Below are 24,313 nucleotides of genomic sequence, written 5' to 3'. Positions count from 1 at the left end.
AAAATAATTCATCGTTATCTGAAATTTTCCAAGAGAAATGCAAATTTCGTATATGAAACCTTATCTTTTAAAATTTCTAGAAAAATTCGAGTATATCAACTTATTAAAACCTCTAAAAAATATTTTATAAAATAAATTTTTATCTGAAATTCTTCAAGAAAAGGAGAAGAATTTCAAACATCAAACTCTATCACTTAAAAGTCCTAAAAAATTATTTACAAAACAGTCCTTTTACGTTCAAAATCACCCAACAGAAATCTAGATGCAAAAATAAATTAAATCCAGATTCAAACAGAAAATCTGAACCAAGAAGACGAAGCAGAAAAACAGAAGCAACAACGACGTTGTTTTCCCAGACATTTCGAGCCTATCGAGGGGGTAGTTCGCCATCTTGTTCGACAAACAAGCTCCATCCAGAAGCAATACTCGCACACGTGCCACAAAAACACACGCCACGATTCTACTTTCGTTAATAATTGCAACGAGAAACATTTTCAGAGCACGTGGGGTGTCGAGGGTTAAATCGCACCCTTCAAGGTTAAATCAACGTTTACTATGAAATCAGTGTGGACTACGCGACACTTGGATCAATCGACAGTGGATCTGTGTAAGTTTCGATTAGCATCGATTATGATTTAACCAGTTAAGTGCGTTCGACGTGTATACTCGTCGAATCAAATCTCTATTGCTATGCGTTTGGCGTGTATAGTCGTGTAAAATAAAAAATTACCATTCACTACAAAAATTCGAAATCTCAGTAAAATGTATTAAAAATATTATTTGGTGATATGTTCTTCTTATATACATAACTTGAAATTTTCTAAACTATTTTCTTATTTTTCTTGTTTATTCTTGCTATCTTCAATTTTTCTTGTTTATGTATTTTATTATTTTTTAACAATTTTTAAGCTTTTAGTAAGAATAACGTATTCAGAAACGAATGGTTAGTTTCTTTGACGAATAAAAATGTAATCCTTCCTCGTTTTTCGCAAAATGTGTAATAGTACCATTTGCCCTGCGTTCGACGTGTATACACGTCGTTACTTGTTTTTAATTCCGCACCCTGAGGCGGTCTTTTGAAACCAAATTCCACAGTTAACTGGTTAAGGGGTGATTTTCGTGTGCTCGTTGACTGAGCCTTGACTGCGTAATATGGAAACGCTTGTGATCCTCTTTATGGCCTGATTGGTGCTTTAAGTGGGTGGCTGAGCATACGCGAAGGGCTGTTAAAGGTAATTAATGGCGCTAAAGGGATGTGTCGCTGATGTCCTGGTGTAAGAGTTCGAAAAAGTAGGTGAAACGTGAGTTAAGAAGTATCTAAATGTATATTATAGCCAATTTATACAACGTCACTTATTCTGAAGTATTCCAGAAATGGTAAATCTGTATGCAGCACTTGGACTGGAAAACTTTTCTTGTAGAAACTCATTTCAGTTCCCACCCTTCGTCTGTAAGGAACGCATCCATATATTTGCATTCTCTATTTGAACGAATGTCAAACGAAGAACCTCCTCACAAGTTTCGTTTGCTAAAAACTAATATTTCGCGATTAATATTTCGATCTGGTGAAAAGAACAGTGTAATAGTTGGTTAGCGACTGAACGAGTAGCATCTTAAATTGATCTTAATCGTAGCGCGATTTGACTCATGAAAATTGTACTTTCTTCGTATTTTTTTAATAGAAATATTGTTTCAGTATTGCTGTCAACATATTTAATAAATCAACCTTCTATATTTTATTATAAAATAATAATAATATATATAATAAATATATATATATATATAATAATATAATAATATATATAATAAAAATTAGAAGATTGTTAGTCTCATTCGCAGAAACTGAATGTAATCATAAACAAATTTATAACAGAACAAAATGCACAGTACAATTATTCATCAAATTATTTTTCTTTGGCTTGATTTTAATAACAGTAGAATATTTAACGCTAGAATTACTGAAACAATCAAATTGATTGGTTCGTATAATTTTCCATACACTTATGTAGGTAAGTTTTTTGTAATTTAAAAAATAATCGTCTTTTGCATTTATAGTGCTATTTTATCAATATCTATTACACGTTTTCTATTGAAAGAAGCAGAAATACTTTAATCGTCGATATTCTTACTGTCACGTGTGACCATTAAAGTTTCTCAACTTTTACAATAAAAAGAAACAAGCTAATTTAAAAATTCAATTTACAATAAAACCAGTGCAACTTTTTCTAATGACAATTGATAATCTTTTGATTACGAAAAACGTAGAGATTTGATTCGAAAAATTCAGTAACCGTTTATTGAAAAGAATCGTATATATTTGTTGCACTATATGATCACTTTCATTTTCATTTATGCGCGTCAACATTTGTACATTTATTAAATCCGTGAGATTGCGATCTGGCGATAACAGACTCGAACATTTATGGCGAGGTCGCTTATAGGCTCAGTCGCATTCTGAGCTATAAATAAAACTTTCAATCCCCACAAATAAAACCTACATCCCTCCAGACATCAAAATAACAATTACTCCTAAGAATTCCAAACCAAAAAATTAAAAATTGCTCCACCACTCACTAAATAATTACAATCACTCTATCCAAACTCTTCTTCCTAACTTTCACTCTCTAAGCCCAACTCTCGCTTCTTCTATCTTTTCTCCGTCATCTGTCGACACGATAGAAAGACGCAAAAGAATTCCTTTTAATGCCTTAATCCCTTCTGTTTAAGAAGTTAATCAGAAAAAGTAAGAAGCAGAAATTGGGACTCTTCAAAAATTATTAATTAGAAGCGATCGTAGCATAAACTTGATTTGACTAATAATTTTGCATCACACACTGCAATTGCACATTAATAAAAAAGAACAGTAAATAAATTAAAAAAAAAGCAAATTAACCCTTTCGCATCTCACTCTTCAAGCCCAACTCTCGCTTCTTCTATCTTTTCTCCGCCATCTATCGACACGATAGAAAGACACAAAAGAATTCCTTTTAATGCTTTAATCCCTTCTGTTTAAGAAGTTAATCAGAAAAAGGAGAAAGAGAAATTGGGATTCTTCAAAAATAGTTAATTATATGCGATCGTAGCATAAACTTAATTTGAACCAATGTTTCGAGGACGGAACACGCTCTATCCAAACTCTTCTTCCTAATTCTCACTCTCTAAGTCCAACTCTCGCTTCTTCTATCTTTTCTCCGCCATCTTTCGATACGATAGAAATACACAAAAGAATTCCTTTTAATGCCTTAATCCTGGTTAAGAAGTTAATCAGGAAAAGGAATTGGGATTCTTCAAAAATAACTAATTATAAGCGATCGTAGCATAAACTTGGTTTGACTATATGTTTCAAGCACGCTCTATCCAAACTCTTCTTCCTAATTCTCACTCTCTAAGTCCAACTCTCGCTTCTTCCATCTTTTCTCCGCCATCTATCGACACGATAGAAAGACACAAAAGAATTCCTTTTAATGCCTTAATCCCTTATATTTAAGAAGTTAATCGGAAAAAGCAGGAAACAGAAATTGAGACTCTTAAAAAATAGCTAATTATAAGCGACCATAGCCAAACTCTTCTTCCTGACTCTCACTCTCTAAGCCCAACTCTCGCTTTTTCTATCTTTTCTCCGCCATCTATTGACACGATAGAAAGACACAAAAGAATTCCTTTTAATGCCTTAATCCCTTCTATTTAAGAAGTTAATCGGAAAAAGCAGGAAACAGAAATTGAGACTCTTCGAAAACAACTAATTATAAGCGAGCCAAACTCTTCTTCCTGACTCTCACTCTCTAAGCCCAACTCTCGCTTTTTCTATCTTGTCTCCGCCATCTATCGACACGATAGAAAGACACAAAAGAATTAGTTTCCGCATTAATCGCTGTAGGTTGCCCTCAATGTTCAGGGTCGTCGCAACTGCGTGTCGAATGTGGCCCAGCTAGCAAGGGTCGATCGTGTAATCGTGGCCAGATAGGGTGACCACCGCCACCAATTCGAGATGATCGATCAGCCGGAACGGATCGCGCCCACCCACCAATTTTATCCTTTGAAACGAACGTTGCGCGACACGCCATTCACCCCACCAGCCGGAAATTTAACATCGAACGGTTGACGACTTCAGAAAGAGAAACACGCGCGCGATTTATCGCTGCGATAATTCAACGACGCTCGATGGGCAAACCGCGCGGTTTCCGTTTCCCGTTTTTACGAGCCAACCGATAACTGGGCGGCACGCGACAGGCTGGACAAAGGACGACGGAGGAGGATCGAACTGGGAGCCGTTAAACGAATCTATTTATTTCTAGTTGTACACCACGGGACGGAGAATCCTTTTATCGCGAGCAATCCTCTTAGGAGCGTCCGTTCTGAAATACAGCCTCGAGACTGTAGCAATCGCGCGCTCTGTCCCCTCCTTCGACTTTTGTTCAACCTTGCTCGCTACTGGTTGAACGGTTGTCCTCTGGCTTAGAGCGGAAGTTCCCTTTGATGTTTACTTCAGTTTTTTTTATGTTATGTTCTGTGCATCGATGGTTTGTTCTTTTTTTTTATTAATTGTTGCAACGATGCGTTGCATGCAGGGTGTTTCGTTTGAATAGAACTGATGATTTGATGAGTGAAAATGGTGATTGTGAAAAGTGTTAATGATATAGAGAAATGTTTGAGAAGTTCGAGTGGTTTTAGGAAACGAATGATTTTTTTTAGACTTTTGTAATTTCAGAAATTTCTACTCTTTGTATTTGTGATAATACTTGTTTTTTGTAAATATTGGTTGAATTCTGTTAGAACGAAGTGGAATACTTTAATTGCTGATAATTGTAATGGAAGTTGAAACGTGTATTAAACGTGTGAATAAGATTTTATGTAGACACGTAAATAGGGAAGATATAAAGGTTGACTATTCTTTTTCCCTTTTAAGTTCTATGGACGATCTAATTTATTATAGATAATATTATAGATAATTATAGAACTGTTGAAGACCAAAGTTTTTTAAAAAACAAATTTTCAAGATTATCTTATTGTCGCAGAGTTGAAATTCAATTAAAAAAATTCAATCTTCCACATAACACAAATAATAAAATTTTATAGTTACATTATCATTAACATAAACATATAAAAACTACTATAATAATTATATATAAAAAATTCTGAAAAACTGAAAGTACTTAACATTCACAACCTTAGATAATCTGTACAAAATTCTTTCAATTTTTAATTACGATAATGGCAGCGCTACGAATGATCAATGAAAGACGAGGTATTGCTTAAATCATACAAATTCCAAAACTGGACGCCCCTTTAAACTTGAAATTCACTTATCGCAATGGCAACCGTTCGTCGCCGTAAAATGAATTCCCGAGTTTCCGCGAGCGAATTGAATTTCAACCAGGCGGACGACAATTCAATTTTAATATCCGGAGGAATGTCCAGCCGTCGGCAACTTCGATCGCGGCCAGTTCGAGCGTGGCGCAAAGTTTCGTCGATCCCAGCACGAAAAAAAAAAAATCCTCGAGGCGGACAGAAAAGTTGCGCTGGACGCCATTATGGAGAACCATGTCGCGCGACAGGTTTCGTTGGGACACGAAACTTGTTGGTATTTAAACTCGCGCGAGCTGCCTTCGATTCCACTCTAATTCCCGTGTTCGATCGAATCTTGCGAACAACAATGCTTGCGAAGACGCATCGCGAGACATACTTTCGCTAAAGAGTTTTCGAGTGTCTTAGTTCGAATCGATCCGCCATCCTTGGCGATTTCTCGACTCGCCAAGTTTCACAGGAATGACGAATCGTTTCTGCGACCAGTTTCGAAAGGTTGAAAGCTCGGTTATCGAATACGTTTTAAGATTGCTTGTTGAGAGTAAAGGAAAATCGAATGGATTTGAAATTAGTTTCATGTAAACAAATGCAATGGATTTAAAATTAGTTCGTAGTTAGTTTCATGTAAACAAATGCAACTGCTTCTTCTCGGGTTCCTTCTTTCATGGTTAATGGCGAGGAATAAGATTTATCGCGAAAGCTTGCGAGTTTGTATACTGGAAGTTAAAATTACTTTTTGAAAATAATGAAAACTGTGTAAAAGATATTTGAACGATTCTGAATTAGCTTTAGAGAGGCAATAACACTTGTTTTTTGAAAAGACGAGCCAGAGGCGATGAAAAGTAGCGAGAAACGAGATTTATGGTACGAGCTTGATCGAAATGATACTTTAAAAGTATCGTTTAAGAAATGGATTAAAAATAATCAGAATCTTTTTCAAATTTTTTCAACTAAATCTTCCAATTTTTCAAGTTAGAAAATATCAATTGTAAACAATTGTTTATATTTTATGATTATTCCTTCAAATTAATGAGAATCCCAAAACAAAAAATTCCAAGTTACCCCACACATCATTTCCTAAATTCCAGCGACAACAAAAGACGACAAAAACCAAGATCCACCAACCCAAGTGAAATATGCAGTACTTTTGCTTTGTTCTGCTAGATCACCCCTACACTACATACAATTATATTATTCACAACTGCAGTAACTGACTTTCTTAATGCTAAAACCAAGAAGTACAAGACATCAATTAAAAACTAAAATTGCATTTAAACTGCGAGCTAAAAAGAAATCCACGTTACACCACAAAAAATTCTTTTCTGACGAACAACAGTCGCAACGAACATTCTTCCTCCTCTGCAATTGCATTTGGAAGGTAACGAACGCCTAGAATTCACAATTGCAGTATCTGACTCTCTCAATACTAAAACCAAAGAGTACGAGACATCAATTAAACACTAAAATTGCATTTAAACCGCGAGCTAAAAAAAATTCTCTTCAATCGAACAACATTTGCAACTAACATTCTTTCTCCTATGCAATTGCATCTGGAAGGTAGCAAACGTCTAGAATTCACAATTGCAGTATCTGACTCTCTCAATACTAAAACCAAAGAGTACGAGACATCAATTAAACGCTAAAATTGCATTTAAACCACGAGCTAAAAGAAATTCTCTTCAATCGAACAACATTTGCAACTAACATTCTTTCTCCTCTGCAATTGCATCTGGAAGGTAGCAAACGTCTAGAATTCACAATTGCAGTATCTGACTCTCTCAATGCCAAAACCAAGAAGAACAAGACATCAATTAAACACTAAAATTGCATTTAAACCACGAGCTAAAAAAAATTCTCTTCAGTCGAACAACATTTGCAACGAACGTTCTTCCTCCTCTGCAATTGCATCTGGAAGGTAGCAAACGTCTAGAATTCACAATTGCAGTATCTGACTCTCTCAATGCCAAAACCAAGAAAAACAAGACATCAATTAAACACTAAAATTGCATTTAATAATAATTTGCATTTAATAATTGCGAGCTAAAAAAAATTCTCTTCAGTCGAACAACATTTGCAACGAACGTTCTTCCTCCTCTGCAATTGCATCTGGAAGGCAACGTACGTCTAGAACGACAAAAAAATGCGAGATTTATCTGACCGTCCGCGACAGTCGACTAGTATTAAAGATGACAAACGATCGCGAGTCGCAGCTGAAGGTTTCGCGTCCGTAAAGAAACGGTTCCCGATGGAATGATGGATGCAACGCTGAGGACAGTCAAAAGAGGGGGCAACGAGACGGCCACCGGAAGGCCGTTTCACATAAGCGCCAGGTGTGCCAGCGCCATCCATTATTCTCGTTCGTGCGTCGAAATTCTCGAGGAGCGCCTTGCATAGACAAACTAGAGTGTTTTTCTCGCGACACGCGCTGCCAACAATCAAAGAACAGAATTTTTTTATATTTAAATTCGTGGTTTGTTTTAATAAGTACGCGTATAACAGTTTTCTTTGCACCTCTGTCGCTTCTCACCCCTCTTTTTCGTTCATCGAACCGACTGGGGGTAGTTCGAGACGTGGAGGACGCTTGGGTGAATGATTTGGGGGTTGTAAAATTGCGAGGGTACGAGGAGGTGGTTGAACGGGTTTTTCTGATCGTTAAATTAGTTACTTGTGGATCTGACAGTTAATTATGAGAGTTCGAGAAGGGGTGGTTGAGGCTGGCGAGTTTTTAGATGATTTTCAGAGCATTGGTTATTAGATTTGGTCAGAGTAGGTTTGTAGGAGTGTGATTAATATTTTATTAGGGCGATTTGGGTTACTGTTTGGTTGATAAATGAGGGAAAGATGTATCAATGGCTCTTTTAGTTTGAATATAGTGGTTTGCATTGAAAGTTTTGCAGATATTTATGAAGATAGTATTTTAATTTAATGTTCGCGTTTTTTTTTCTGTGATCAGGATTTATTCGTTTCGTGACACGGATAGATTCGGATGTTAACGTTGTTTTTATTCTAATTTTGCACGAATATGCAATTGATAACGAAAAAGTAATCAAAATTAATATATCAATCTTTTACAAAAGTTGCGAAATAAAATAAGCATTGAAAAACAAACAAAAATCTCATTATACAATATAATACAAAAGCAACAGTATTAGCGTCGATAATATTATTTAATTAAAATGAGATTCATATAAATATTATAAATTAGCAAAAAAAAATTATAATGTTAACTTCTTATCTTAAACTTATACAGTGTTCCAATAACTTTATAACAACAAAATACATTTTTACTCAACCCTTTCACTAATATTAATAACTCCAACAATTCTAGTTTTCTAATATTTATACAAGTGTCAAGTAAAATGTATAATTTATTAAAAATAAAAGTAATATGTTGCTCACATATTTTTGTTACCAATTGCATGTGACTATCTGTGAAAAATATCTATGTCAATAAAATACAGTGTACAATGAACACACAGATCTTGTCAAACGCAATGTACATATGTACATTATAAATTGACATTAATATTTATGAATATCTGTGTAAAATAACTATGTCATATGTACATAATAAATTGACATTAATATTTCCAATGATTTACCGTAGACACAATGGCGTTTCTTTTGCAAATAAGGAACGTTCCGCTCAGATAATAATCTCATAACAGTATGAAAACCCAGTATTCGAACGAAGCACACGGTACAGAGAGTTGAACGACCGATCAAAGGTTCCGGGAACGTGTCTTCTAGAAATGGTTGAATAAGCGTGAGACAAACTGAAACAGGGGGTATAGGAATTCGTAGGTATGTGCATAAACGTTCGCGAGAGACGAGAAATTAAGAAGAGAAATGAAAATATAGAGAGAGAGCTTGAAAGTAATTTGTTGAAAATGTATGTGAAGTGGAGAACATTTTGAAGAAGAAAAAAAAAATTCAGATTCAAACCACCCCTTCTCCTGTTTTGATGAGGAATTATCACTTTTCATTCTTATTTATTTTTAATATTATTCTTATATATTATTATTTTTTTATTATCTTCTTCGTTATTTATTTATTTTTTTAGAGTCACAAGCAATTTATATGATTATCAGAAATGATTTATTATATTAAACTGATTGCATTATGTAGTACTATAATTAATATTAGAATTATTAATGTTGTAAAAAGTGTGACTAATTTATAATTTTTGTCTGCAAACTTTATAGTTTTGCCATACGATACTAGTTTTCTAAAAGATATCATTTTTAATTCTGATTTCCACAATGTTAAGTAATATTTTATATCCACCAACAATTCTAGCATTAAAAATATTGCTACATTACATTACGTAAATTAAACATAATAAATATAAAAAATGCCTCACTGGATACCAATCAATTATCGTTGCAAAATTTCCTTCAGAAACCAAATAACTTAAAATTAAATTTCGATTAATCTAGATTAGAAGACTCAACTTGCATACTTGAACAAAATTAACTATAATTAAAATATATTTCTGTTACTAATCTCAATACTATTCTCAATTTACTGTTCCATTAATTATTATTATTATCAACTTATTAATTGTATTATTATCACTGTTAAACTACGAATTAATTATTTAAAAAAATTATTAAAATTATTATTAATAGAAATTATTATTAAAATTACGAATTATTCCTTTAAATTTAAATTTACGTAATGGTATTCCATGTTCCACGATGGATCGAGAATGGATTAGAATCTTGTTAATCGTCGAGAAAAACTATTCTCAATCATTTACTGTTCCACTAATTATTATTATTATTAAGTTATTCATTGCATTATTATCATTGTTAAACTACGAATTAATTATTAAAAAAAATTATTACTAAAATTATTATTAATAGAAATAATTATTAAAATTACGAATTATTCCTTTGAATTAAAATTTACTTAATGGTATTCCATGATCCACGATGGATCGAGAATGGATTAGAATCTTGTTAATCGTCGAGAAAAAATGGCGGAGACAGAGACGTCGACTGGTCCCACCGGAAACGGCGTCTCCTCTTCCGTAAAGCCCCGCGAACGTTTCATTAAAACTTCGCCACGAAAGCATCGGTGTCGCGAATTTAATTAGGACAATTACGACTTCCCCTCGCGTAGCAGACTACGTTACAGCTTACACGCGAATCTAAGCGAGACGCTTTTTACCGAACTCGTGCTAAGAGCGTCGACTACAAGGACTACTTAATCACAGGGTTTACTTTACCAAGATAAAAGTTCCGAGAGATTCGACGATAAAATTCACCGGGTAATTCCTGTTTTCACCAGTTTTACTTATCTTCCAATGGGTTCTACTTGCAGGCGTTTCGCAGCCTTCGCGATCCGTTTCGATAAACTTCGAACGGAAGTGGTGTGCGGTTCAAATTTGTAGGAATTTGTTCATGTTAAATGTTTCTAATTTAGAAAATTAGTAAAAGAAGAATATTTGTCGTGCTCAAAATTGGAAATTTGTTGTTCTTGTTCAGAATTTTCTTTGTTCCCAATACGAGATAATACAAATGTATTTGTCTCTTTTAACAAAATGACTCAAATCTGTAGGAATTTGTTCATGTAAAATGTTTCTAATTTAGAAAATTAGTAAAAGAGAAATATTTGTCGTGCAAAAAATTGGAAATTTGTTGCTCTTAATTAGAATTTTCTTCGTCCCTAATACGAGATAATAAAAATTTATTTGTCTCTTTTAACAATGCGATTCAAATCTGTAGGAATTTATTCATGTAAAATGTTTCTAATTTAGAAAATTAGTAAAAGAGAAACATTTGTCGTGCAGAAAATTGGAACTTTATTGTTCTTATTCAGAATTTTCTTCGTCCCTAATGAAAATTGATTTGTTTTTTAACAAAATTCGAGAAAAGAATCTTATTTAAACTAAATTCTTTAAGCTGGAAAATACGAAATTTCTAATCTAAATTTACTACTTTCATTTCTGATCTGCTACCTAAAGAAAACCTTTCAAAATTCATTTCGACTGAATCTATTAAGAATAATTTAAAAACAAGTCATCCGAAATTCCAAGTTCAGTTCGCAACCTCGATCATTGACAAGAAAAATAAAATTATATATTTGTCTTTTAACAAAATTTGAGAAAAGGATCTTATTCGACCTAAATTCTTTAATCTGGAAAATACGAAGTTTCTAATCTAAATTTATCATCTTCATCTCTTTCAAAATTCATTTCAACTGAATTTATTAAGAATAATTTAAAGATAAGTCATCTGAAATTCCAAGTTCAGTTCGCAACTTCGATCATTGGCAAAAAGAATAGAATTATATGTTTGTCTTTTAACGAAATTCAAGAAAAGAATCTTATTTAAACTAAATTCTTTAATCTGGGAAATATGAAATTTCTGATCTAAATTTATCATCTTCAGCTCTGATCTGCTACTTAAAGAAAACTCTTCAAAATTCATTTCAACTGAATTTATTAAGAATAATTTAAGAATAATTTAAGAATAATTTAAAATCGAGTGATCAAAAATTCCAAATTCAATTCGCAACCTCAATCATTGACGAAAAAAACCAAAATTTATTTCGAATTCGTAAGGATTCGTCGACGCGAAATTAGAATTGCGCCTCGCGACGAGACTGTCGCGAGCAAAGCGAGGCCTCTAAGCAACGCGGGTTATCAGAGCCCACGTAAACGAAAATACCCCGAGGGCCGCTCGATTCGATTGATCGAGACCGCGATGGTGGAAGGTCGGCGGTTAGCTCGAAGAGGGTGAGAAGGGTGCACGGACGATGGATTGCATGGCTGGCGGCAGTTAACAATCGGGCAGCCTGCATTTATATGAATAAGGCTGCGAGGTAAGGTCACAGACAATGAACCTCGTAACCAGTTCAGGGCCTCGTCGACGACGACGTCACGTCAAGACGCTGTCGGTCAGGGTGGCTCGACCACACCCTCTCGCCTTCTCCTTAATCTGTTTGCAGACGTGCCTCTAATTGATCGCAAGGCAGTCCTACGGTAATTGCAACTATGTTACGTATGTGATGAAACCAAATACTGGTAGCCCTCGTACAACACGGCATCTCATAACACGGTTTCGCTATAACACGATTCATAAATTGCGGGAACTCTCATAAAAAACGGCATCTCACAACACGGTTTTGCTATAAAACGACTCGTAAATTGCGGGAACCCTCCTACAAAACGCATCCTATAACACGATTCGTAAATTTCGCAAATTCTATTACAAAACGGCATCTTATAACACGATTTCGCTATAAAACGACTCATAAATTGTGCAAACCCTCCTACAACATGGAATCTCATAACACAGTTTCGCTATAAAACGACTCATAAATTGCGGGAACCTTCAAAGTCCCTCGATGACGTTTTGGAAATTTCAGTGCACGGTTCGATGTCGCGCTGCATGCACATGTTGGACCAACCCTTAAGAAATACAGGTAGCCTTCACACAACACGGTATTTCATAACACGGTTTCGCTATAACACGATTCGTAAATTGCGCGGATCCTCCTACAACCCGGTTTCGCTGTAACACGATAAGAAAACTGCAAAAACCTTTGTACAACACTGTACTTCTACAGCCGTGGCGAGGTTTGTTGTCATAAAGATCGTGCGGTTAATAATTTAACGTTAAAAAAATTACAAGAAGACCTAAGCTTGGCTGAAAATCTCGAGTCATTTTTCTTTGTCATATTTCTTCTGAACACAGGTACCTTTCCGCTGAAAGAATTTAAAAATTCCAAAGGGAGCTGCAAAACTTAGCTCCGTATCGAGAAATTTACAATTACCTGGTAAGAACCAGCAAGCAAAGTACAGTTACAGATTTTTTTAAGAGGAGAGAAGATACAAAAACTTTAAGTAAAGAAAAGGTTCTGAAAGTGAGGGCGATATCATTCCACCGAAAAAACGTTCTTGGTTGATTATACTGAGCAATGACGACGAAAAAATTTATTAAATTAGAGTTGCGTTAGATTAAAATAATATTTTTTGTTTTTTTTTTTGCTGTGTTATACATACACTTATATTTTTAATAAAAATTAAGTTGTTTGTGTACCTTTTTTGTACTAGCTCTAGGTCTCACACAACACGGAATTTTCTAGGAACCTAACTACCGTGTTATAGGAGGGTTAGCTGTACAAAAATTGATCTCTTGTCCTTGAATGAGAAAAGATGGCATTTCTTTTCAGATATATATTTCTAAAGTTTGTTTATATAAAAGGCGATAGAGATTAATAACTGATGCTTTAGGTCATTGGCTCTATATGTTTCAACTTAGTTCAGTTCTCTAGAGAGAGTGCAAGGCACAAGTCACTTCCACTGCGTGGAATAAAGAACATTATAGAAAAATAAATCGCTATTAGTTATTTAGAAAACCCATTTCCAACAGTACGTTTATGGTATTTATGGTATGGCCACCCCAAACGGGGTGGAAGTTTGGTCGACTTTTTCGAGTTTTCTGTCTTAGCATGGAATAAACAGTATTTTGGTGAACTGTTCGAGGTGATTGTTTGGAGGTGCCTTCTGAGTATTTTAAATTGTGGATTTCTATGGAAATTTGTTGCAATTTGGATTGTTTGGATATATTTTTTTTAATGCGATTTGCAGTTACTTTTTGGACATCCATGTGTCCCATTAAACAGCTTTAATTATGAGAATATAAGATAAAAAGTGAATAACAGTAATCACGAAGATTATATAATATCGTTGTAATAATAGTATACAATGATATAAAAATCATGATGGGGTGTTTGGTATTACAAAGAACTATGCGTGGCATTTGCTTTGTCAAGGATGGTCTCATATGTTACAAAGCAAGAGGACACACATTGCTGTTAAGAAAAGCTGAAAAAGCTCTGTAAGCTGGCTTGAAACCTGAGACCCTTGTGGCATTACTTGTTTCGATAATTATCAGTGAAACAAAAGTAATAATAAATATAAATCCGTACACGTCAGTACTTATTTTAAAAAAGGAGGCAAGTTTTAAAAATGTAACAAAGTAAAATATGTTTCAATTTCTCTATGTTACACTTGACTGAATAGCAAAATCTGCAGGTAAATATTGAAATTGAGAATAGGACTGACATATTCAAATTAAAGTTATATATGGAAAAAAATATAGGGGCGGGTTTAGAAAGGTAATAATAAAGAAGAATGCGTTTCAATTTTTATACGTTACATTTCACCAAATCTGCAGGTAAATATCAAAATTGGGAGTAAGACTGACACATTCAATTTAAAGGTGTATATTGAAAATAATAGGGGTGAGCTTAAAGGGATAATAAGAAAGAAAAATGGATTTCAATTTTTATACGTTACATTCGACTGAACAATCAAATCTACAGATAGGACTAACGTATTCAATTTATAGTTATACATTTTGAAAAAAAGAACGAGCTTGAAAATACAATAATAAAAAAATATATTTCAATTTATATAACTTTACATTCGACTAAGTAAAAGTCAAATCTGCAGATAAATATTAAAATAGAGAGGTTAGACTGACGTATTCAGTCGATAGTTATATATTTTGAAAAAAAAAGAACGAGTTTAAAAAAATTATAATAAAAAAATATGTTCCAATTTTTATACCTTACATTCAACTAAGTAATCGAATCTGTAGGTAAATATTGAAGTAGAGAAGTCGAACTGACATATGCAATTGATAGTTATACATTTTGAAAAACAAGAACGAGTTCAAAAATACAATAATAAAAAAATGTTTCAATTTTTATGCCTTGCATTCGACTAAGTAATCAAATCTGCAGATAAAAACTGAAATAGAGAGGTTGAACTGACGTATTCAATTAATAGTTATATATTTTGAAAACAAAAGAACGAGCTTAAAAATACAATAATAAAAAAATATGTTTCAATTCATATACCTTACATTCGACTAAGTAATCAAATCTGTAGATAAATATTGAAATAGAGAGGTTGGACTGACGTATTTAATCGATAGTTATATATTTTGAGAAACAAGAATGAACTTAAAAATACAATAATAAAAAAATATGTTTCAATTTTTATAACTTTACATAATAAAAAAAAATAAAAAATATGTTTCAAATAAATAAAAAAATATGTTTCAATTTTTCTACTTTACATTCGACTAAGTAATCAAATATTAAAATAGAGAGGTCGAACTGACGTATTCAATCGATAGTTACACATTTTGAAAAAAGAAGAACGAGCTTAAAAATACAATAATAAAAAATATGTTTCATTTATTACACGTTACATTTGACAGAATAGTAAAATCTGACAGACAAATAATAAAAATCTCGACTGAGACCGATTCTGGACCGATTTTAGAGACTCAGACTGAAAAATATACTTACAGAAGCTACAGCTAATAAACTAAAGATAAGAAAAGAATAAACGTGAAAAAAATCGCGGTCACTTTCGATTCGACCACCGTGGCAGTCGCGAGGCTCGAGCAATCAATACTTGACGCGCCTACAATCGTAGCCGTGGCACGCGAACGGGACGAGCGAGAACAGAAAACGCTGAACAACCCTGGCAGAGATTGTCTTCGACAGAAACGTAGCGTCTCAGTTAAGAATACAAAATTCCGTTCTCCAGCCGATTATCGCAACGACGGATCGCTCGATCGTAAAACGTCAGCCACGAAGGTCTAGGATAGAAATTGCGTGCCGCGCTCCAGTTAATGTCGAGGCCTGATGTGCACCGGAATATCGGCTGGAATAAGGTCGCAGACAATGAACTTCGCCGCTATTCTCGAACGATCGAAAGATTTCACGTGCACGTACTGATTTTCATCGCGTTCTGCCAGCCGTGAAACACGCAGGGCAGAAGAAATCTCATTATGCACTTGGTCCCTTCGATTTGCTGCTTTTTAAAACGATACTGCGAGTCTGAAATTCAGAACTAGATTGATAAAGAAATTTCATTATGCACTTGATCCCTTCGATTTGCTGCTTTTTAAAACGATACTGCGAGTCTGAGACTCAGAACTAGACTGACAAAGAAATTTCATTATGCACTTGGTCCCTTCGATTTGCTGCTTTTTAAAACGATACTGCGAGTCTGAGACTCAGAACTAGATTGACAAAGAAATCTCATTATGCACTTGGTCCCTTCGATTTGCTGCTTTTTAAAACGATACTGCGAATCTGAGACTCAGAGCTAGATTGACAAAGAAATTTCATTATGTACTTGGTCCCTTCGATTTGCTGCTTTTTAAAACGATACTGCGAGTCTGAGACTGGTGCTGATACTCAGAGCTAAATTGACAAAGACGATGACTGAAACTAGCATAGAAACTGAAGATAAAATTGAGACTGTGCTGAGACTTAATTACTTCTACTGAAAGTACTCTGAGATTCAAACTATAGTCGATATTAAAGTTAAGAGTAATACTGAACCAACTAGTAAAAAAGATTAATACTCAGAGCTAGATTAACAAAAAAGATGACTGAAACTAGCATAGAAACTGAAGATAAAATTGAAACTGTACAGAGAGTTAATTACTTCTACTGAAAGTACTCTGAGATTCAAACTATAGTCGATACTAGAGCTGGGAGTATAACTGAGTAATACTGAACCAAGTAGTAGGAAAGACTGATACTCAGAGCTAGATTGAAAAAGACTATGACTGAAACTAAGATAGAAACTGAAAATAATATTGGGACTGTGTTGAGATCTAATAACTTCTATTGAAAGTACTCTGAGATTGAAGCTATAGTCGATGTTAAAGCTGGGAGTAATACTGAACCAAGTAGTAGGAAAGACTGATATTCAGAGCTAGATTGACAAAAACGACAATTGAAACTAGCATAGAAACTGAAGATAAAATTGAGACTGTGTTCAGACTTAATAACTTCTACTAAAAGTACTCTCAGATTGAAACTATAGTCGATATTATAGCTAAGAGTAATAGTGAAGCAAGTAGTAGAAAAGACTAATATTCAGAGCTAGATTGACGAAAGCTACAACTGAAACTAGCATAGAAACTGAAGATAAAATTGAGACTGTGCTGAGACTTAATAACTTCTATTGAAAGTACTCTGAGATTGACACTATAGTCGATATTAAAGTTAGGAGTAATGCTGAAGCAAATAGTAGGAAACACTGATATTCAGAGCTAGATTGACAAAAACGATGACTGAAACTAGCGTAGAAACTGAAGATAAAATTGAGACTGTGCTGAGACTTAATAACTTCTACTGAAAGTACTCTGAGATTCAAACTATAGTCGATACTAGAGCTGGGAGTATAACTGAATAAATAGTAGGAAAGCAAAGAGTGTGACTGAGACTGATATTGATACTCAAAGTAAAATTGAAAAGATACTAATGCTGAGATTGTTACTGACAGTGAAACTGAGATTGAGAAATACACTGATACTCAAACTGACACTATAGCTAAGATTCAAAGAGATATTAATACAGATTACTTATTAACACAGCTAGCATTGAATCTGCAGATGGTACTAAAACTGAGTCTAATACTGAACCAAGTATTAACGTTGAAAGTCGTTCTGAGACTAACGTTGAATCTGATACTGACACTGAAAGATAGATTGACAAAGATACTAACACTAGAAGAACAATTGGCATTGAAACTTCAACTGATACAAAACTGAGATTAACACTGACTAAAGCAGTAAAAAAACTGTGCTGAGACTATAATTGAAATTAATATTAAGAAAGACATTAAATATTAATATTGAGATTACAATTGACACTGAAACTACAACTGATACTGCAATTAAAACCAATACTGAACTAAGTACTAGAATTGATACTAGGATTATTGTTGAAAACTGTACAGAGACTGATACCAGGACTGAACTTGCAAATGAGAAAGATACTAATACTGATATTGAGACTGCAACTGATATTAAAGTCACAACTGATCCTGAAACTGAAATTAATAATGCATCGGATACTAAAATTAATACCGAGACTACTGCTACAAGTTTCACTAAGGCTGATATCATCCAGAACTGGTATCGATTCCAAGATTCGAACTGAAACCGATACTAAGACCAAAGTAAATATCGAAACTGAAATCAGTACTGAATTTAATTGGTCTTGCAGGAGAAACGGATCTTAAAATTTTCATGAGAATCAATTTTGAGACTGGCAGGTACGATTCAAATTGTAGGGCGACAAATGACTAATATAAAAATAATATAAAAATAAATATCAATAATTAATATTAAAATAATATAAAAATAATATAAAAATAAATATCAATAATTAAAATAAAAATATATAAAAATAATATAAAAATAAATATCAATAATTAAAATAAAAATATATAAAATTAATATAAAAATAAGGAAATTCACGTTAAAACGTACCCGTTGACGTCTGAACGGTTAACGCGACACGAGCTTTTCAATTTAGATGAACACGTTCCCTTTAAAACGGTGTACGAAAACGGTGGATACAGCCGTTCACGTTTAATTTCGAGGCATCACGAGGGAGATTTATGGTTATAGCTTCTTGCTTGCCGAAGATGCTAACGAAATTGCGCGAATGATGGACAGGGGAGTGCAATTAACGGGATGCCCAACGACGTTGCTCAAATGAACAGAATTGTTGCGAAACTTCCGTTTCGCGGAATTCTCGTCAAAGGCTCGAACCGTGAAGTTTTGCAATTTGTTTCCCAGCTAAATTTATGCAGCGTTTCGCGCAAACAGTAAATTTCAGCTTCGAATTCTGTCCGTGAAAGAAGGATGGGACGACTTCACTTGGTCCAAATTTTTATCGACTGTTTGTACGATTATTATTAATTTGAAGTCAAAAGCTAGCCTTATGCATTCTAAAGCTACAGTCATTATACAAAAAAATATTAATATCGTCACAAATTCAAGTAAAGAGATGATAAAAGTACATTTTCAATAATCTGAACACCCGAAATACAATAAAATTACGACTATCATCCCTAAAATCCACTCAGCGTCAAATTGAAAGCTAGAAAATTTGAAAAACAGCGAAGTATCCTCAGAAAGCTTCGAAATTGAGGTCTCAAAATTTTTATTAACCGTTTGCACAATTATTATTAATTTGAATTCAAAATTTTCAAACAGAAATATATTAATAGCATTACGAATACAAATAAAGAGATGTCAAAAATTCATTTTCAATAACACGTACATTTTAAACACTTCAAATACAATAAAATCACGATTGTTGTCCCTAAAATCCACTCAGCGTCAAATCGAACGCTAGAAAATTCGAAAAACAGCGAAATATCCTCAGAAAGCTTCGAAATTGAGGTCTCAAAATTTTTATTAACCGTTTGCACAATTATTATTAATTTGAATTCAAAATTTTCAAACAGAAATATATTAATAGCATTACGAATACAAATAAAGAGATGTTAAAAATCCATTTTCAATAATTCGTACATCCTGATCACCCAAAATACAATAAAATTACGACTGTCGTCCCTAAAATCCACTCAGCGTCAAATTGAACGCTAGAAAATTCGAAAAACAGCGAAGTATCCTCAGAAAGCTTCGAAATTGAGGTCTCAAAATTTTTATTAACCGTTTGCACAATTATTATTAATTTGAATTCAAAATTTTCAAACAGAAATATATTAATAGCATTACGAATACAAATAAAGAGATGTTAAAAATCCATTTTCTATAATTCGTACATCCTGATCACCCAAAATACAATAAAATTACGACAGTCGTCGCTAAAATCCACTCAGCGTCAAATCGAACGCTAGAAAATTCGAAAAACAGCGAAGTATCCTCAGAAATCTTCGAAATTGAGGTCTCCAGTTGACCTTCCGCCAACGCCAGGTGGCCAAAGTCGAAGGGCGAAGGGCGTTGGGCGACGAGATCACGGTACGAGTTTCTAAATAGCGTTATCGAAGGGTGCATCGAGGGTGAAGGTGGAAGAGCTCGGTTCAAGGCCCCGCGTCTTCGTGCGAAGATGCCGTGTCTCTATTAACGGTCTGCTAACGAGTTTAATCTCGTCAGGCTTCGCGGTGGTTCCTTGATGAGAACTCGATAACGCGACGCAGGACGATTACTGTGAGAACTGCGACGACTTGGCTAAGAAACGTCCAAAATTTCGACGAGCGAACATGTTCCGTCCTCGAAACATATGGTCGAACCAAGTTTATGCTACGATCGCTTATAATTAGTTATTTTCGAAGAGTCCCAATTTCTGTTTCTTACTTTCTCTGATTAACTTCTTAACCAGAAGGGATTAAGGCATTAAAAGGAATTCTTTTGTGTCTTTCTATCGTGTCGATAGATGGCGGAGAAACGATAGAAGAAGCGAGAGTTGGGCTTGGAGAATGAGATGCGAAAGGGTTAATTTGCTTTTTTTTTTTAATTTATTTACTGTTCTTTTTTATTAATGTGCAATTGCAGTGTGTGATGCGAGGTTTGCTTGCACACCAAGTTTATGCTACGATCGCTTATAATTAATTATTTTTGAAGTCACAATTTCTGTTTCTTCTTTTTCTGATTAACTTCTTAACCAGAAGGGATTAAGGCATTAAAAGGAATTCTTTTGTGTCTTTCTATCGTGTCGATAGATGGCGGAGAAAAGATAGAAGAAGCGAGAGGTGGACTTGGAGAGTGAGAATTAGGAAGAAGAGTTTGGATGGAGCGTGTTGCGTCCTCGAAACATATAGTCGAACCAAGTTTATGCTACGATCGCTTATAATTAGTTATTTTCGAAGAGTCCCAATTTCTGTTTCTTACTTTTTCTGATTAGCTTCTTAACCAGTTAAGTGCGTTCGACGTGTATACTCGTCGAACCAAATCTCTACTTCTGTGCGTTTGGCGTGTATACCCGTTGTGCAAAATAAAAAATTACCATTCACTACAAAAATTCGAAATCTCAGTAAAATGTATTAAGAATATTATTTGCTGGTATATTCCCTTTATATTACCAATACGTAAATTATTTTCTTATTTTTCTTGCCTATTCTTGCAAGAAATTATATATTGCAATTCTATTCACTATAGAAATTCGAAATCTCAATAAAATGTAATAAGAACATTATTTGGTAATATGTTCCCTTTACATTAGTTCCCTTATACATAGCTTGAAATTTTGTAAACTATTTTCTTATTTTTCTTGTTTATTCTTGCTACCTTCAATTTCTCTTCTTTATGTATTTTACTATTTCTTAACAATTTTTAAGCTTTTAGCGAGAATAACGTATTCAGAAACGAGTTGTTAGTTTCTTTGACGAATAAAAATGTAATCCTTCCTCGTTTTTCATAAAATGTGTGATAGTACCATTTGCCCTGCTTTCGACGTGTATACACGCCATTGCTTGTTTTTAATTCCGCACCCAGTGCTGATCTTTTGAAACTAAATTCCACAGTTAACTGGTTAACCGGGAATAAGGCATTAAAAGGTTGCTAGAAAACTTAGTTTACCTCTTAATGTTTTACTTCAATAGCTATTGACATATCATAAACCCAAAAATACCCAATCACGGGTCCAGTTAGATCAAATAGCCTCGAATAGGTTACCTTAACGGTTGTGTTCCGTGACCCTACCCGTACCGCAATATTAACATTATCCTCATATTTATCCAAAATGAGTAATACAAAAATAGCAATTCTTACTAAATAGCGATTACTTAACCCATTCGCTGCCAAGGACGAGTATACTCGTCTTTGGCAGGGTGTTAGGCGTTGCCAAGGTGAGCATACTCGTCCTACTTTCAATATATTATAATATACTGGCTTTTGAATGAAAATATGTTGCTTTCCCATTGCTAAGGACGAGTATACTCGTCTTCGATTTTATGCATGCAAATGATTATGTACTTTTACCAAGAAATGAAACTTTGGTAAACAATACCACTCGAAATATAAATGGCAATGGAATTAGCTTCATATAATCTGGGCTTGGCAGTGAATAGGTTATATACTTATATACAGTGTACATTTTGTGAAATAAACTAGTGAAAAATCTACCAGCAAAAAGTCGTCAGAGATATTCTACCCGAGCAAGTAAGCGAGAAGAAATTAAAGACGCAACAGAAGAAAAATTGGCGAACACGAACAACGCAGACGAACGTTGGAATTAATAATAAACGATTGGAGGACGGAATTCGATAATTCGACGAGGAATTCGCGAAACGTAGACAAACGTGGATGAACGTACTTACGTCGATTGTGTGTCAAGGCTCGTTTTTAAATAAGAGATTCGTTCGAGCTGGCTCCGCAGAGGGCCTTCCCGTTCCATTAAGGTGATGAAGGAATCGCGAGAGTCGTACCCTTTTAATTTAACTTTAAAGAGGCTATTTCGAGTACGTAAATAATTCCGCTTCGATAAATATTTGACGAGCTCTTCGCTTCGGAACACCGTCGCAGGCGTAAAATGTTTTACTCTTCCGGACGATTGCTGGTAAATTTGTTAACACTGTTTTTACCGGTTATCCGTTTACTTGCGAGGCAGCGAAACAGTTTTAATTGAAATTAAACTTCTGTAATATTTTAGCGATAATGTTTGTTGTTTTACGAATTTTTCAATCTGGTGGTATTTGTATTTCTGACGTTTTGTCATTAATAGTAATTAATCGATCACGTAGCGAAATGAAATTCGATGTTTAAAATAAAAAAAGATTTTTATTTGTTAATGTTTTCATTTTCCAAACAAGCATGGAAGTGCTTCCTTTGTTTTTTCGAATTTTTCATAGGACGCTTGATTTCTAATTGCTTTGAATTTAAAAAAAATCTAAAAACAATTTTGCTGCAGCAAATGTTCAAATTCTTTTGCAAGAAAAATAAAAACTTGACGAAAGATTAAAAAAAGAAATAGAAATTTTCTTAAAAATATATCATTGTTGTAACAGACAAACATTTAAAAGGATTGTCGTAGAATTTCACTTATACCACAATACCTAAAAAAAAAAATATAAAAAAATTCTGTAACCCTTTACAAAGAGTAAAAAAAAATTTTATAAACCCTTTACTGAGATCCATATTTGCAGATTTCTTGGACAATTTTTAATACGAATAAATCTCGTTCAAATCGAGGAAGAGAAGAGCACAGCAACGGAGGAGGAAGGCAACGTTTTCATCATCCCTAAAGCAAGTTCGTCCGTTGGTTACTAAAGAATTAGTCACTGGACGAACTTTTCCAATTTCACGGTGCAAAAAACGCGGCTGGAAGCGATAAACGACTATAGATCGCGAATTCATCGTCAGACTGGCGGAATTAGGTCCGACGACGCGGATTACCTAACCCAGAAATCCCCCTTCACTTTGATCGATGATTTTCTCGACCCTTGTTGCTGAGCAACCCCTGAGACGCTACCAAGGCTGCCTCTCTTTGTGTTCCATTGTTGCAGTTTTCACCCTGTGCATCGTGAACGCTGTATTCTCATGCCTCTCGTGTATACGTGGGACGGAAGAAAGGGAAAAATAAGATTGCCAGGAAATACCGTCCGGCTGGAATTTCTGGACGGCATCGAGAGTTCTTTCTGGTGAATGGCGAACGATCGGAATTCTTAAACAGAAGAGATAGACGTTCCTCTACGGCTGCTAAAGTTCGCGTCTTTTCTTTGAAAAAGTGTAGAGTGCACTTTGCAATCGAGAGAAAGAATAGATAATTATATTATATTTTACTTAACGATTAGAAAGTAAAATTAATATTAAACAATTTTGTATAGACGTTCCTCTAAGGCTGCTAGGGTTCACGTCTTTTCTTTGAAAAAGTGTAGAGTGTATTTTGTAATCGAGAGAAAGAAGAGATAATTATATTATATTTTATTTAACAATTGGAAAATGAAATTAATATTAAACAATTTTGTATTTTTTACTTATGCACGTATGTATTACTTTATTTTCTTTCTCGTTTTGGTATTGCTATTGTTTGTTTTCTTGATATATATTTTTTCGTATAATTATTAATTTTTATTATATAGTACCGTCTATTTTCTTTGAAAAAGTGTAGAGTGTACTTTGCAAGCGAGAAAAAGAAAAGATAATTATATTATATTTTACTTAACGATTAGAAAGTTAAATTAATATAAAACAATTTTGTATTT

General features: G+C 34.2%; 2 protein-coding genes across 7 annotated transcripts in view; both read right to left on the bottom strand.

The window, feature by feature from the left end:
- Ca-ma2d (Ca[2+] channel Muscle-specific alpha2/delta subunit) overlaps window positions 1–17,764 on the bottom strand; it is a 212,722-nt gene extending 194,958 nt beyond the window's left edge. The window contains exon 1 of the mRNA XM_076906405.1: window positions 17,755–17,764. The gene's annotated coding sequence lies outside the window, so the exon portion shown is untranslated. The remainder of the gene's footprint in view (window positions 1–17,754) is intronic.
- Window positions 1–24,313, bottom strand: part of Kcc (solute carrier family 12 member kcc) — a 220,783-nt gene that overhangs the window by 158,300 nt on the left and 38,170 nt on the right. The gene's annotated exons all lie outside the window — the stretch shown is intronic.

Source organism: Xylocopa sonorina, chromosome 13 (genome assembly GCF_050948175.1).
Source record: "Xylocopa sonorina isolate GNS202 chromosome 13, iyXylSono1_principal, whole genome shotgun sequence".
In the NCBI taxonomy this organism is placed as follows: Eukaryota; Metazoa; Arthropoda; class Insecta; order Hymenoptera; family Apidae; genus Xylocopa; species Xylocopa sonorina.
The sequence above is the reverse complement of the archived record's forward strand: the minus strand, read 5'-3'. Positions and strand labels throughout refer to the sequence as shown.